At 37.8% G+C, this 15,440-nt stretch overlaps 1 protein-coding gene across 5 annotated transcripts in view; it reads left to right on the top strand.

Annotated features, from left to right (window-relative positions):
* GRM7 (glutamate metabotropic receptor 7) overlaps positions 1-15,440 on the top strand; it is an 855,283-nt gene that overhangs the window by 415,364 nt on the left and 424,479 nt on the right. The window lies entirely within an intron of this gene.

The raw sequence follows: 15,440 nt of genomic DNA, 5'->3' as shown, positions 1-15,440 counted from the left end.
GCACTGTACACACAAGTTACTGGAGAATTCACAAATCTAGGAGTATATTTTTAGAACCACTGCCCTAGGAATATACAGAAATTGTGTGTGTGTGTGTGTGTGTGTGTGTGTGTGTATGTGTGCGCGCGCGCGCGCGCGCCCGCATGTGTGCCTTCCCTAAATAAGAATTCTCTGGATGGATTTCCCACACAGACATGATATCCCATTATCTCCTTATTTTCAAGATATAAAATGAATCATAAAATTGGCCTGGGCTATTGCTTCATTTCGAGCCCACACATCCAAGGTAGAAGAGAATAAATGCAAACAGAAGTTGAGAAATATCAGTCATGTTTTAGACTCATGAGTTGACCTCCTTTTTATTGTCCAGGGATGCATAGTGGGACATCCTTTCAAAGCTGCTGCTTGGAGACAAGTGACAATTGATTCTGACTGCCGAGGCTGCTAAAGCCACAGGGAAACCAGTCGCTGTAAAAAATCAGCCAATTTCATAGATCTTTTTCAGGGAAAGGAACAGCTTGTCTTCCAAAGGCTTCCTGAATCAGACCAGTTTCTTGATTAACCCACTCACGACCTGCCAAGACACCAGCTGTTGAGAAAAACTTGATGTTCCGTATTGGGATTTTGGTTGTGAGCTAAACTCGGAGCATTCTCAGAAGCCAGCACAGTTTTGAAAAAGAATTAGAAAGAAAATTTGTCTTATTAGTATGTATCCCCATGTGAATGAGTAGGATGTTTGTCTTTTGTTTTGATTTCTATATCACCAGCAACTAAAAGAGTGCTCAAGTCATGGCAGATGCTTAGTAAATATATTTTTTAATAGAGTGGATGAATGCATGGTTGTAAAATGGCAAAGAAAGCAACTCACAGTGTAACATCACCAGCTGGAAGAGTATTAAATCAGGAATCAAAAAGCTTAGTTGCCGAGCTTCAGCTCTGGGACTAAATGGGTTGGTCACTTCCCGTTTCTCAACCATTTTCTTTTTTAAATTATTATGCAGCTTTACTTTTATTTTTTTCATATAATTTATTGTCAACTTAGCTAACACACAGTGTATACAGTGTATTCTTGGTTTCAAAAGTAGATTCTCGTGATTCATCACTTACATACAACACCCAGTGTTCATCCCAACACGTACCCTCCTCAATCCCTAACACCTACTTTCCCCTCTTCTCCCCCTCCTCCCCAATCAACCCTCAATTTGTGCTCTGTATTTAAATGTCTCATATAGGTTTGCCTCCCTATCTTTTTGAAACTATTTTTCCCCTTCCCTTCCCCTATGGTCTTCTGTTAAGTTTCTCAAGCTCCACATATGAGTGAAAACATATGTGGAACACATATGTCTTTCTCTGACTGACTTACTTCACTTAGCATAATACCCTCCAGTTCCATCCACGTGGTTGCAAGTGGCAAGATTTCATTCTTTCTTATTGCCAAGAAGTATTCCATTGTATATATAAACCACATCTTCTTTATCCATTCATCAGTGGATGGACATTGGGCTCTTCCCATGATTTGGCTATTGTTGAAAGCGCTGCTATAAACAATGGGCTACTATGAATCAGCACTCCTGTATCCTTTGGATAAATTCCTAGTAGTGCTACTGCTGTGTTGTAGGGTAGTTCTATTTTTAATTTTTTGAGGAACCTGCACACTGTTTTCCAGAGGGGCTGCACCAGTGTGCATTCCCACCAAAAGTGCAATCGGGCTCCCATTTCTCCACATCCTCGTCAGCATCTATTGTTTTCTGAGTTGTTCATTTTAGCCACTCTGACTGGTGTGAGGGGTATCTCAGTGTGGTTTTGATTTGTATTTCCCTGACGATGAGTGATGTTGAACATCTTTTCATGTGTCTGTTGGCCATCTGGATGTCTTCTTTGGAACAGTGTCTATTCATGTCTTTTGCCAATTTCTCCACTGGATTATTTGTTTTTCAGGTGTTGAGTTTGTTAAGTTCTTTATAGGTTTTTGGGACTAACTCTTTATCTGATATGTCATTTGTAAATATCTTCTCTAATTCTGTTGGTTGCCTTTTAGTTTTGTTGATTGTTTCCTTAGCAGTGCAGAAGCTTTGTATCTTGATGGGGTCCCAATATTTTATTTTTGCTTTTATTTCTCTTGCCTTCGGAAACATGTTGCATAAGAAGGTGCTGTGGCTGAGGTCAAAGCGGTTGTTGCCTATTTTCTCCTCTAGGGTTTTGATGGTTTTCTGTCTCACATTTAAGTCTTTCATCCATTTTGAGTTTATTTTTGTGTATGGTGTAAGAAAGTGGTCCAGTTTCATTTTTCTGCATGTTGCTGTCTACTTCTCTCAGCACCATTTGCTGAAGACTGTCTTTTTTTCCATTGGATACTCTTTCCTGCTGTGTCAAAGATTGGTTGGCCATACATTGTGGGTCCAATTCTGGGTTCTCTATCCCATTGCTCAATGTGTCTGTTTTTGTGCCAGTACCATACTCTCTTGATGATTATAGCTTTGTAGTAGAGACTAAAGTCCAGGATTGTGATGCCTCCCGCTTTGGTTTTCTTTTTCAACATTACTTTGGCTACTTGGGGTCTTTTGTGGTTCCATATAAATTTTAGGATTATTTGTTATGGATTTGAGAAGAATGGTGGTGCTTTTGTTTGGGACTGAATTGAATGTGTAGATTGTTTTCAGTAGTATTGACATTTTAACAATGTTTGTTCTTCCAGTCCATGAGCATGGAATGTTTTTCCATTTCTTTGTGTCTTCTTCAATTTCTTTCATAAGTTTTCTATAGTTTTCAGCATATAGATATTTTACATCTATGGTTAAGTTTATTATTAGGTGTTTTATGGTTCTCGGTGCATTTGTAAATGGGATAGATTTCTTGATTTCTCTTTCTGTTGCTTCATTATTGGTGTGTAGAAATGCAACCGATTTGTGTACATTGATTTTGTATTCTGCAACTTTGCTGAATTCATGAATCAGTTCTACCAGCTTTTTTGTGGAGTCTTTCAGGTTTTCCATGTAGAGTATCATGTCATCAGCTAAAAGTGACAGTTTGACCTCTTCTTTGCCAATTTGGATGCCTTTTATTTCATTTTGTTGTCTGACTGCTGATGCTAGAACTTCCAACTCTATGTTTAGCAGCAGTGGTGAGAGTGGACATCTCTCTCACATTCCTGATCTCAGGGGGAAAGCTCTCAGTTTTTCCCCATTGAGGATGATATTAGCTGTGGGCTTTTCATATAGGGCTTTTATGATGTTAAGGTATGTTCCTTCTATCCCAACTTTCTTTAGGTTTTTGTTGTTGTTGTTGTTGTTGTTAAATGCTTTTTCTGTATCTATGGACAGGATCATTATGGTTCTTACCCTTTCTTCTATTAATGTGATGTATCACATTGATTGATTTGTGAATATTGAACCAGTCCTGCAGCCCAGGAATGAATCCCACTTGATCATGGTGAATAATTCTTTTAAGATACTGGTGGATTCTATTTGCTAGTATATTGTTGAGAATTTTTGCATCCATGTTCATCAGGGATATTGGCCTGTAATTCTCCTCTTTAGTGGGATCTCTGTATGGTTTGGGAATCAAGGTAATACTGGCTTCGTAAAATGAGTCGGGAAGATTTCCTTCTGTTTCTATTTTTTTGGAATAGCTTGAGAAGGATAGGTATTACCTCTGCTTTAAATGTCTGGTTGAATTCCCCTGGGAAACCATCTGACCCAGGACTCTTATTTTTTGGGAGATGTTTGATAACTTATTCAATTTCTTCCAGGGTCTGTTTCTTCCAGGTTGTCCAGTTTGTCGGCATACAATTTTTCATGGTATTTTCTAATAATTGTTTAAATATCCCTGTTGTTGGTTGTGATCTCTCCTCTTTCATTCATGATTTTTATTTCTTTGGGTTCTCTCTGTTTTCTTTTTGAGAAGTCTGGCTAGGGTTTTCATTAATTTTGTTTATTTTTTTCAAAAACCAGCTGTTAGATTCATTGATTTGTTCTACTGTTGGTTTTTTTTCGATTCTATATTTTTTATTTCTACTCTAATCTTGATTATTTCTCTTCTTCTGATGCCTTTAGAGTTTCTTTGTTGTTCCATATATATATATATATATATATATATATATATATATATATATATATATGAATTGACCAAGAATAAAATCATAAAATGCAAAACCACTGGACTGATATCTGATGGTGCCTTGGAACCGGTGGTTGTGCTGGTCTGGAGGAGGGGCTGTCTGGTTCAGTCAGTGCCAATCTTGCTCTGGTAAATGTGCAGTTACCAGATGCAGAAGGGCATGGTTTGGTGTAGGCAGTCCTGCCTCCCATTGTCCCTTCCCTGAAGTCCCACCTTATTGGTGATAGGGAGAAAAATGGTTACGTCCTAGTCTTTCCCCACCAGGTCAGGTGTCCCAAACCACTTTGTTCAGGCAGTCCTCACAGTGCCATGCAGGTGCAAGTGGGCCAGTTTGTTCCACTGTACAGTCTCTTGTGCCTCCCAGGCGCTTGGCTGGGATTCAAACCTTGATGACTTAAAGGGTCCTGCTCTGTGCACACAGGTTCCAGGATAGTGCCACTCCACCCAGCCAGCCAACAAAGGGCCTCTGGCTGGCAGGTGCCTTCAAAGTCTTTTGTCCTTGGAGGCTATATTTCTTCTTCCCACAGCACTCAAGGGAGAGGATTGCTCTCTCCGCTTGAGCCTCTAACCTGGCTACAGAGCCCAGAGCTGGCTCCCTCCTCCCCAGACATGCGAACAGGGCAGCAGTCCCCAGTCTGGAGAAAGCCCGGCAATCCTAGAATGAGATGGAAATTGGTTCTTTCTCCATTTTTTCCATTCCCCGATCTGTGGTTTTTCTCTTGTCCTACACTTCCATAGCCTGTCTTTCGCTTCCTTTTTTCTCTCTGCAGAAGGGGATCCCTCTCCTCCAAGTCTGTGCTCCCCATTTTATCTCTCCCATTTTTCAGTCATGCACCTATGGCCCACCAAGTTGTCCCTGTGGGCCCCTAGAGATGTTTTTGTCACTATGTAGCCCAGATTCTTGCAATTCTAAGTCTTCTAGCCTCAATACTTGCTATGTTTGAGAGACAAGGAAACTTCAGGTCCCCCTACTTCTCCAGCATGTTGACTCCTCTCTCTACACCATTTTCACCATCTTTACAACAGGAGGGTTGTGCGAAGTGTTATTTCAGCTCTTAGGTTCTAAGATCAAGTCAGCTAGAATATACATGGTTCTGCGCAAGATTGCTTCAAGCTTCAATGTCTTCCAAAATATGATGCAAATTCTTCTCAGGAAAAATGACACCACTGAAATTCCTAAACATGTTTAACTGAGACTTGCAGTCTGACATTTCTAGGCCAAGAGATGTGATGGAGTAACCTTGTATGAGTATGTGCAACAGTGCATGAGCTCTGCTTTTTCCTCATTGGCAGGGTATAAGCAGAACATTTCTTGCCCAAACCTCTAGTTTCTTGTTACAAAGTCTTCCATACAAGCCCAGCCCCATCTGTCTAACTACTGCATTTTATTATATTTTGCTGCAGGTAAGCTCATCTCTCCGTGCTCCCCAAAATGTTATTTATATTCTGGTATCTGAGCATTTTCTTGGCATGTTAATCTGTCGTTGCTTCCTGCCTTCCTCCTTTCCTTCCTCTCCCTTCTCAATCCAGAAAAGGACAAGGATATGTCAAAGATTAAATAGAAACAAATAGAGAGTTGATGGCTAAGAAAAACAAGAACCCTTAAGTCCTAACTCCCAGGCTTCCAACAAATATGCCTCCATCACCAAAATCCTTGCTCCCCCCTCCTCCAATCCTAGGTACTGTTTCTAATGTCCATGTTACTCCTTACTCTTTTGCTTTGTCTACCTCTCCTACCCAACTGTCTTGTCCACAAATACATGGAGGTGCCAATCAGTCCCTTTTCCCCAGCTTCTCTATGCAGTGGTGATCCCTGGTATCTCTTCTGCTTTTTATGCTTCCTTGAAATTCTTTCACTGTCAGGAATTTTCTACCCCTTCTTTATAGGTGTAGAACTTTTGGATGGCAAGGATAAAATAGGAATATGTTCAATTGCAAATAACAGAAAATTGACTGTTGGTAATTTAAATTAAAAGGTGGTTTGTTTTCTCCCATATCAGGAAGTCCATAAGTAAGTGGTTACTGACATTTCTTCTGCTCAGTGGTACATGACTTCAGGAACTCTGGTTCTGTCTTTCTGTTTTCCCCTTTTTAGTGTGTTGGTTTTCATCGTTTTTCCTGTGTCCCAGTGATACCAAAAGGACAATAAAAACTCCAGATATAACATCCAGAATGCTGGAGGAAGGGCAAGGTCTCTCCCTCTCTCTCTTTCACCCTCTCACTCCCTCCTGCCCTACAGCCCCCCCCCCAAGTTTTAGTTTTCCAGAACTGTCCCCAGAAAATTTATGTCTGTTTGATGACTAACAAGGTCATTCCTACTTGTAAAAGATGCTGGAGATTTGAAAACAGAAATGGCCCCTTTGGTGGTGATCAATGATGGGTTGTTGCTTGGGAATGGAGGGCTCACTTCCCTTAGCACCAGGTATCTATCTGCAAATAAAAAAAAAGGGGGTAATGGAGAGTTGGACAATTTTATCCAATATGACCTTTCCAGTTTGATCTCTCTCTTCTCTTCATTATGTATTTTTCCACTGACGCCCTCCACAGATGTGCTATAACCCATCTAAGACTAAAGTTCTTTCATAAAGCCTTTGGTGATTTATCTAACAAGATGTATTATGTCTACCCTTTTTAAAATTTTTTTGCTTATACAACATTTATCCTACTCTTCTCTCAATTGTGAAGTATATGAGAACAATAGTGTTGTGTTATCACTTAGCATGAAGAATAAGAAGACAAAAATCCTATATTTCCCTGCCATTAAATTTATGATCTGGGGGTGAGTTACTTAACTTGAGAATGCCTCTGTTTCTTCCTGTCCAAATGAGGATGTTAGCACACCTGCCTTATAGGGCTGTATGACAATGGACTGTGTCAATGACATAAAGCACTTAGAATGGTATCTGACACATAGACAGAACTCAGAAATTGGCAATCCTTCTACTACAGTTAAACCCTCTGGACCTCAGTTTCCCCATTCAGAATGGGGAATTAGATAAGGTTATTTCTCAGGCTCCTGCTTTCATATAATGTTTCTTTAACAAATCCTAGAGAGACTTTCACATAAGAGTCTCAATATTTACAAAATTGAATCGGCATATCTAAATAATAGAGCAGATCATCAGTACAACTGTACAATGTATAACCTCTGATAGGATAGAACTACAAACTTTAAAAGGTTTCCTATTGCTTCTGCTTATTATATGAAAAACTATCCATTCTCATTAAGAGAGAAAAGTATTTTTAATGGAAACAGTTTGTGGTGTAACTCCTGAGGTTCTTCTTGCTGTTACAGGTTGCTAGCTACCATGGGCAGACAGAAAACTGATCAGTTTTTAGCTTCAAATTGAGAAGCTGATTGATTTCTGAGACTCTGAAATTCTTTCTATTACCTCAGTGGTTTGTATCTCCCTCCTCCAGCCACTGCCAGTGGGCTTTCTTAATCAAAACTGACATGTCATGAATGACGTTATCCTATCTGTGTTATGCCCTTTCTTTTGCAACATTTATGATTATACTGCTCAATTTTTCCTTTATGTTTACTCCCCACAGAAGTGAAAATTAATTTGGCAGTTGCAATGACAACCTGCACCATGAAACTCCATTTAGCTTTCATATGCATGTGTAATGCCCCTCAAAAGTGAGATTCTTAAGGTTTTGATAGGTTGCTCATATACCTTGGTGACCAAATAACAGCAGAAATGCAACAGCAGGCAAGTTGAATCCACTGTGAAGAAGGTCTAAGCTGAAACACAAACAGAGAGAGAACTTTAGCGTTGAATAGGGCAGCAGTTTCGGATGGAAATATGGATATGTGTCAGAGGAGAATGTAGTGTACTGAGTTATCCACCATTATTGAGAAATAAGCTAACTGATACCAGGACACCTCGAGTGTGTGTGGGCATGTATGTGCTTGTATGTAGACCATTCCATTCCTTGCTGGAATAGAACTAAGGCTTCTTGCATTACTTTCCACAGTGACACATTTCTAGCGTAATACACTTTGGACTGAATACTTGAGGTGAAGTCATCTATGTACAATACACATAGATTTTTCAACCTACTACATTCCCTTATGGAGGTGAGGCAAATGAACTGTCTTTTAAAGAGGTACCACTCAAGCCTTCCAAGAGCAGAAGATCAAAACAGCTTGTTTATTTCTCATCCTTTGTTTTCCAATCTTCTTTCTTTTTTAAGATTTTAGTTTTATGAGCATGTTCATTCCCATTAACATGTTAATAGCCAATTTCACTCTTCTGTTGTGTTGTTTGATTTTGCACACCTGTGAGCAGTTCTCTTTGAGAGGGGGCGACCATCTCATTTTTGTAATCACAAAACTCCATGCATGGATTCCTCCAGTGTGCACTGGGTGAGCCCTAAATCCGTGAATGCAGACCGCCCCTCCACTAATCACATCGCCAAATGGAGTTTGCTCTAATTTGCTTAATCACTCAGCTGTAATTGAATCCTGATGGGAAGCTGGGTTTCCATCCAGAATTATTCCCCTTCTCCTGCCGAGAAGGTGGTAAAGTAGCCATTTCTTCTCCCCAGCAGCCCCAGGACAGTTTGCATATGGTTTCATTTCTCCCTACTCCATGATGTTTTCCAGAGTTGGAGGAATTACGGCATGGAGATTGTGGTCCCCATTCTCAGGGATATTTCTCCTGTTGTTCTCTCTCTCTGCATCGTTGTAAACCTTATAACCATGTATAATGATCCATCTCTTCCTTCCTTCTCTGTATCTCACCCTCCTAAGAGCTCTCTACAAAAAGTTTGACTAAAATATGTATGCAAATATGGTACTTCCACCTGAGCTGGGTACAGTCAGTTTGGAGAGCCCAAGTGAATACTTCTGAAAATATGCTCCCATAGCTACCTGCATATGTATCAGTTAGAGCAATGGTCTCCAAGTGTGGTCCTTAGACCAGCAACACAGAATCCCTTGGGAAGTTGTTAGAAATGCAAATTCACAAGCTTTACTAATCCCACTGAGTGAGATTCTCTTGAGGTGGGGCCAGAAATGAGTATTTTATCAAGTCCTCCCAGTGAACTAATACCTAAGGATTATTGCTAGAAATTCAGATTCCTGGGCCTGCTTTACTGCTGACTAAATAAGCATTCATTGGAGGTAAGATCTGGGCTAGGTAGATTACCTAAGTAGATGATAGGTAGGTAGATAGAAGTATACATATATATGCATACACAAATGTAAACTTTTAAAAATTATTCTAGATTTACAGAGGAGTTACAAAGATGGAATTCCCACATACCCTTCTCCAGGTTACCCCAAATGTTAATATCTTAAACAGCCAGTATGCATTTATCAAAACTGAGAAATTAACAATGGAAAAATACTACTTCAATACAGATTTTATTCAGATTCCACTAGTTTTTTACATGAGTGTCCTTCTGTTCCAGGATCCAATCCAGTTTTCAGTTTCTCAGTCTGACTTCTTGACCTTTACAGTTTCAAAGAGCCCACGTCAGGTATTTTGTAGAATGTCCTTCACTTTGGATTTTTATAGTATTTTCTCATGATTAGATGAAGGTTATGGATTTAGGGGAAGAATGAAACACAAATGGGGTGCCCTTAACATCACATCCTATCAGAGGGCACATGAAATCCCCATGACTTATCAGTAATGATGTTCACTTAGTGATCCAGTTAAAGCAGTGTCTGCCAGGTTTCTCTACTCCTAAGTTACGCTTTCTCCTTTTATATATTCTTTAGAAGCAAGTCACTAAGTACAGCCTTAACTCAAAGGAATAGTGTCAAAGAAGTTATAGGCATGTGTTCAGACCACTAGAGTAATTAGTAAATATTTTGAGGGAAATACTTTTAAGCTGTATAAATGTTCAGTGTCTCCTTATAGTTTCCCACACTAACTTTAGCATCTACCAGTGACTCTGATGTGCAACAATTATTACTGTAATGTTCTAATGGTGATATTCCATTTCTCTCATTCCTTCTACATTTATTACTTGGAATTGTTCTGTACAGAAAATTCATTCCTTCTTTCTTATTTACTTATTTAGTCTTTTTTGTTTCAGTATTGGTTTGTAAGTGTGTATTGTAGTCTTTGGATAATTATTTAATACCATTGTTCCTTATTTTGTTAATATTGTTTGAGCTTTGATCACTGGGCACATTTTTAGGTCGCTTTTGTGTCCTGTTGACGTAACCCCATATTTTTTTTTGCCTTTGTGTATTTCTTAATTCCTGACTACAGCCTCATTTTGTATGTGCCCTGCCCCAGCCTTAGAATCAGCCATCTCTTCAAAGAATTCTGTTTCTTTTTTCTGAAAGATGATATTTCCAAACCAACACCTGTGTAGTAAGAGGGCTGTTTGCTCTGGTATGTCATTGCTTCGAGGCTTTCTCAGTGGATGGTGCTAGGATACATATGTATGTATACTAACCCATGTATACAGGCATATCTCTCCCTCTCTAAAACATGAGTTTATGCTGATATTTCTGACCCTTTCTGGCATCACATGGTTTATTCTAGCCTGCCTTTTCTGCGTATGCATAAATTCTTCAACAGTGTAAAACCTATCTGCCATTATCTATAATTAATTTACTGTTTGTTCAACCCAACTCAAATATGGACAGCAGTTCCAGAATTGCTAACTCATATCCCTGTGAAAACTACACAAATCAGAGTACCATTTTATATTCAGTTCTTTTACTCTCTAGCGTTAGACTTTCCAGTCAAAGTGCAGTTTTTAAAAGTTGTTTATTTAGATCAACTTATTTTCTACACATCTCCATCAGTAAAATTGCCTCAGATATTAGTAATGCCATTAGATTAATTTGTCACAGTTGCATTCCATTCTAGGATCCCCTGATAAAACCTGATCTTTTAAATTTTGCATTATTGTGGTGTGTTGCTCTTAGGGTTTTGACAAGTGTGTGGAATCATGTGTCTCCTACTACAGTACCATCAGAACATTTCCATTACCCCCAAATTCCTTTGTGGGCTCCCTTTGTACTCAACACCTCCTCTCAACCCTTGGCATCCATGGATCTGTTTTCCACCCCTACAGTTTTGCTTTCTCTGGAATGCAATATGAACAGAATTATACAATATGTAGTCTTTTCAGTTTGGCTTCTTTGACTTAGAAAAATGCTTTTAAAATTTATTCATGCTCATCCACGAATCAGCAGTTCCTTTTTGTTACTGAGCAGGATTCAGTTGTATGGATGTACCAGTTTGTTGATCTATTCACCAGTTGACAGATGTCTTAGTTGTTTCTAGTTTTAGTGATTATGAATATAGTTGCTGTAAACATTTGTGTGCACATTTGTGTGAGCACAAGCTTTTAATTCATCTGGATAAATCCCTAGGATTGGAACTGACTGCTGCTTGATAGGTTACCTCTACATTTAACATTTTGTGATGTCAAACTGGTTTCCAAAGTGGCTGTACCATTGTACATTCGTGTCAACAATGAGCAGACATTCCTATGCTTTGCATCTTCTCCAGAATTTGATATTGCTGGATTTTTTGAAAATTGTTTTAATAGGTATTGTAGCATTATATCATTGTGGTTTTAATTAGCATTTCCCTAATGACTGATCTTTTCCTGTGATTATTTACCATCTATTTTGTGTGTGTGTCTATGCAGATTTTATGCCCATTTTGAGTTTTCTTTTTTTATTGCTGAGTTTCAGTACTTTATGTATTGTAGATATAAATCCTTTGTAAGATATATGATTATCTCCCAGTCTCCAGCTTGAGCTGTCATTTTCATAATACTGTCTTTCATAGAACAAAAGTTTTAAGGTTGCATAAAATTTGATTTATCAATTTTGTTCTTTACAGTTTGGGGTTTTACTGTCATACCCGAAAACTCTTTGCAAAACCTAAGGTCATTACAGATTTCCCTTTGTCTCAGTCTGAAAGTTTTTTTAGTTTCATATTTTAGACTTAGGTCTATCATCCATTTGAAGTGAATTTTTAAAGTTTATTTATTTACTTATTTTGAGATAGAAAGTGCACACACCAGTGACCAGGGGAGGGGCAGAGAGAGGGAGGAAGAGAGAAAATCCCAAGAAGACTCTGTGCTGTAAGCACAGAGCCCAACATAGGGCCAGAACTCATGAAACTGTGAGATCATGACCTGAGCCAAAATCAAGAGTTGGATGCTTAATCAACTGAGCCATCCAGGTGCCCCTAAAGTCAATTTTTATATGAAATATGAAGTATATGTCGAGTAATTATTTCTGTGCATGAATATCTTTTTGTTTCAGCATCATTTGTTTAAAAGAGTACCTTTCTCCACTGATTGCCTTCGCATCTTTGACAACAATCACTTGACCGTATTTGCATTGATCTGTTTCTGGACCTCTTTTCTGTTCCACTGATCTAAGTGTCTGTTCTTTTTCCAACCCCTCACCATCTTGATTACTGTAGCTTGGGATTGATAGTAAGTCTTGAATTTGGAAAGTTCACCAGTTTTGTTCCTCTTTTTCAGTTGTTTTGACTATTCTAGTTCCTTTGACTTTCTGTATAACTGTTAGAATTAGCTATTGATATATAAAGTGAAACCTTGGATTGAGAGTAACTTGTTCTACAAGTGTTCTGCAAGACAAGCGCACATTTCTAATAAATTTTAACTTGATAAATGGGCGATGTCTTGCAATATGAGTAGCATGTGATGCCAAATGTCACATGATCACAACTGAGCCAATGGTTCTTGAAATTCGCTTTGATATACAAGTGCTTTGGACTAAAAGCATGCTTCAGGAATGAATTATGCTCACAAACCAAGGTTTTACTGTATTTTAAAAGGTTGCTGAGATTTTGAATAAAATTGCAATGAATCTATAGATAAAATTGGGGAGAGTTTTTTTTTTTCTTTCAGCCATGTTTCATAATTTTCAGAATATAGCTCCTGTACATATTTTTTTTAGATTTATACATAAGCACCACGTTTTTTATTACATTGTTAATGACATTATTTTAGTTTAAAATTATAATTGTTCATTGCTGATCTGTAGATATATGACCTTTGTATTTTGAATTTCTGTCCCACAACTTAGCTTAACTCACCTTTTAGTTCTAGAAGATTCTACCTAGACAGTTATGTCATCTGCAAATAGAGACAATTTTAGTTTTTCATTTGCAAACTGTATGCCTTTTGTTTCTTTTCTTTTTTCCCCACTTATTTCTCTGACAAGGACATCCAGTTCAATGTTGAATAAGAGTGTTAAGAGAAGAAAAAGTTGCCTTGTAATTTCTTACTATTAAGCATGATGCTTGTTGTAGGCCTTTAGTAGATGCCTGTTATTAGTCTTAGGAAGTTCTCATCTGATCCTAGTTTTATCATGAATGTATATTGAATTTTGTTTGGTGCTTTTTCCACATATATGAAGGTGATCATATATGGTTTATCTTATTTAATCTGACCATATATAAATTATAATACTTGATTTTCAAATAATGATTCAGCATTGCAATCCTTGGATGAAATCCACTTGTTTATGATATATTACTATTTTTTATAAATTGCTGGATTTATTTGTTTAGTGTTTTTTTTAGAAGTTTTGCAAGTATGTTCATGAATGGTATTAGTCTTTTTAAAAATGATATCTTCATCTGGTTTGGGTATTAGGATAATACTGACCTTATGAAATGAGTTATTTTCTCTCCTCTTCTCTTTTCAGTAAAAGAGTGTATAGATCATGTTTTATTTCTTCCTTAACTGTTTGGTGGACTTTACCAATGAAACTATGTGAGGCGGGATCTTTCTTATTTGGAAGTTTGTGTTTGTGTGTGTATGAATTTGGTATCTCTAATATATTTAGAACTATTCAGATTATATATCCCACATTCAGTTTTGATAGTTTTTGTCTTTCAAGGAAGTCATCCATTTCATTTAATTTGATAAGTGTATTGGCAAAAGTATATTGTTTATAATATTCCCTTACTACCTTTTGCTACCTGTGGGATCAATCAGTAAGGTTAGCCCCTCTTTTATTCCTGATATGAATAATTTTTGACTTATTTCTTTTGGTCAGCTTTGACTGGAGATTTACCAATTTTATGAATGTTCCCAAATAAGCAGATTTTTTTTTAATTTTTCTCTTATTTTTTTCTGATTTCAGTTTAATTGATTTTGCTCTTTTATTATGTCTTTCTGCTTTTTTGGGGGGACAGTTATTTAGCCATTTCCCACCTTATTCCTTAAAAAGAGGCTTCAGTTGCTATTTTCAATATTTGCTCTTTTCTCACATAAGCATTTGATGATTACAAATTTTCTCCTAAATACCACTTTCGTTGAAATCTATACATTTTTATATGTTCCACTTTTATTTTCATTTAGTTTTAAATATTTTAAAATGTCACTTGACATTTCCTCTTTGACCCATGGGTTATTTAGAAGTGTGTTGTTTAATTTCCAAGTGTTATTGATTTCTAGTTTAATTGTTAGGTCTGATAACATTGTATGATTTCTATGCTTCTAAATTTGTTTTGTTCTTGTTGTTTTTTAATGGACCAGAATATAGTCTAGCTTAACAAATGTTCCACTTACATTTGAAAAGAATGTGTACTGTTCTGTTGTCCTCTCGATTGTTCTATAAATGTCAATTAGGTCAAGTTGGTTGATGGTGTTGTTGAAACTCTACATTTTGAAAACGGACTATCGGTGATCTTGTGCACACTGAAAATTAAGAGCCACTTATAGAGAACTAACACTGATTAGGATGAAAGTGTAATGGAGGTTCAGTTTTGGATGAGGTTTCATATTTGTTATGTTTGTGGAAGCCTAGTATCATCCACTCAGTTGTCCACGCTCAGGATGTAAGCTTAATAATAGATATCTCCCAACCACATTACAAGAACAAGTTTTTCCTCTTCACCTATAGGTCTTCTGCCCATTGGATGGCCTTTGATGCCTTTCCTACAAATATTCTCTCACCCCTTTCACCTGTACCAGCCTTTCTTTTCTTTTTCTTTTTTTAGTTTATTTATTTATTTTTGTGAGATACAGAGACAGCATGAGTGCAGGAGAGACAGGAGAGACAAAGAGAGAGAGGGGGCTCTGTGCACCAGTGTGAGCCCAATGCAGGGGCCAAACTCATGAAACCATGAGATTGTACCTGACCTAAGACCAAGAGTCAGACACTTAACTAACTGAGCCACCCAGGTGCCCCATACCAAGCTTTCTTTTTTTTTTTTTTAATTTTTTCAATGTTTGTTTGTTTATGTATTTTGAAAGAGAGAGAGATAGAGCATGACCAGGGGAGGCACAGAGAGAGAGGAAGACACAGAATCTGAAGCAGGTTCCAGGATCTGAGCTGTCAGCACAGAGCCCGA

The sequence above is a fragment of the Acinonyx jubatus genome, chromosome A2 (genome assembly GCF_027475565.1).
Source record: "Acinonyx jubatus isolate Ajub_Pintada_27869175 chromosome A2, VMU_Ajub_asm_v1.0, whole genome shotgun sequence".
NCBI lineage: Eukaryota > Metazoa > Chordata > Mammalia > Carnivora > Felidae > Acinonyx > Acinonyx jubatus.
The sequence above is the reverse complement of the archived record's forward strand: the minus strand, read 5'-3'. Positions and strand labels throughout refer to the sequence as shown.